This window comes from Leuciscus leuciscus (genome assembly GCF_965113295.1).
Source record: "Leuciscus leuciscus genome assembly, chromosome: 12".
NCBI classification, from domain to species: domain Eukaryota; kingdom Metazoa; phylum Chordata; class Actinopteri; order Cypriniformes; family Leuciscidae; genus Leuciscus; species Leuciscus leuciscus.
The window spans coordinates 43,341,105-43,342,904 of NC_138736.1; the positions used below are offsets into that span (position 1 = coordinate 43,341,105).

A 1,800-nucleotide genomic window follows, 5' to 3' on the forward strand; every position below is an offset into this window, starting at 1 on the left:
TGATGCTCAAGAAACATTTCTTATTATTATCAATGTCTGACTGTCTACTCCATCTTTTCTACAGCATAGGAGTAAAAGTCATCATCAAAATAATCTTTAAAAAGCCAACACAATGTTTTTGTCCACCTTTGTGAATAAATGAACTTCTCCAAAGATTGGTTCCTGTTCAGAACTTGATTGACAACATCAGAGTGTTCCCTGGTCTGCATGCGTGCCCACAAACACAAATGTACTCAGTCCTTCAGAGGAGATCCCGGTTCCAACACTATATGAGAGAGAGAGAGAGAAAGAGAGAGAGAGTATTAGTGTCACATTATTTTTAACCTCCTTTTTTTGTTAATTTTTATTATTATTTTCACAAAAACTTAAGAATATATATTTGTAAACAGCTTTTGTCAATAAATAGCATACAAAAGAACTAAATAAAATTATGCCAGATTAAATTTTAATACTTACAAATCCTAAATTCTGTCCAAAAATGCTGAGATCCATAGAAAGAACGACTGAAATCGATGATTTTAGCCCATTTCAGCTTGTCTGCAGTGAAGGAGTTCCTGTTTGAGATAAATACACAGTAAGATACATGCAAGAAATCACTGTGTGATGATCGTTCTCCTTCCTACAGTAGTTAACCCACCTGCGTGCTGATGTTAGGACCTTCCTAGTCAGGTGGGACTGCAATGGTAGAGTCTTCTGGCTAATAAAATATCAAAATAATGCAAAAATATAAACTTAAGTTGTTTAGAATGCTAGATTTTGTATGAATGAATTAGTGAGAGTTTTACTGCAGTGCTTACCTGGATACATTTAATCTGGTGAGACTGAACAAAGACAATGGTCCATCTTCTGATTGGTTCATTTGCTGTCTAATAAAGTTAGACATAAGGCAAAGGTCACTTATTTGATATAAAGTTAGCCAATTTTATAGAGATTTTATAAGATATTGTAAGATATTGTAAGCTACTTAGTCTGCACCAGTGGCTCAAAAGCAATTTTCACATAGCGTATTGCTAATCATTTCAGCAAATTTATCTCAAAATATATCACAAATGGGCTGGCCTACCTCTGGAATCTTGCTGGAAGTCACTGGCGCGAATTGGCGCTTTGTTGCAGTTGCCTTTAAACACAAAAATGGAAGTAAATATTAAATTCCATTAAAAAAAAAAGTATAATATGGTATAGTTTGCAAACTAATGCTAAAACTATAAAGGTTCTCATCAGTAGGCCAACATTAGGCTATAAACAGAATTTCACATTAGTTTATTCACATTTATTGTTAATGTAAACGCGTTGCTCGTTGGCATATTTTAACTCGACAATTCAATAATCTAACAAAGTGTGTAAAATGAAACGTTAGCTCAGTTTACCATGGTAAAGTTCGTTACCGCCATGCTGACGACGAGTAACGTTAGGCTAACGTTAACGTTATAACATACGTTAAACTGGGCACAATCCTGACAACACACACAGAATGTTTTGTTTTTTTACCTTGCTTGCTGATCTCTCTCTCTCGGTGAAGTGAATACCGTCTCTTCCCCGGGCCAGACACGAACGTCGCGATCCAACAAAAGACAGACCCCATTACCTACACTGGATGCTCTGACGCGACACGACAAATCCCAGACAGTCAGTGTAGTGCATAGACTGTAAAAAATAGGTGTAGTGATGCGCCGCGGCCGTTATATTTCTGACGTAGTCCGATACGAGTCCAAGCGCTCGCGCTATTTCTGACAAGGGATAAACAGGTTTGCATTTAAAGGTCCGGTCGCTTCAATGTGTCCAATATAGACAGCCTCTGGC

The 1,800-nt window shown here is 37.1% G+C and overlaps 1 long non-coding RNA gene across 2 annotated transcripts; it reads right to left on the bottom strand.

Moving 5' to 3' along the window:
* Positions 1-635: 635 nt before the first annotated feature.
* LOC309511261 lies at positions 636-1,524 on the bottom strand. Of its 2 annotated transcripts, XR_014210565.1 has the most exons (4): positions 1,489-1,524; positions 1,064-1,117; positions 798-866; positions 636-697 (listed from the first exon to the last, which is right to left on the bottom strand). It is a non-coding gene; the product is annotated as an uncharacterized lncRNA (long non-coding RNA). The 2 variants fall into 2 exon arrangements; XR_014210566.1 differs by lacking the exon at positions 1,489-1,524 and having other exon boundaries at positions 1,064-1,417.
* Positions 1,525-1,800: the final 276 nt, after the last annotated feature.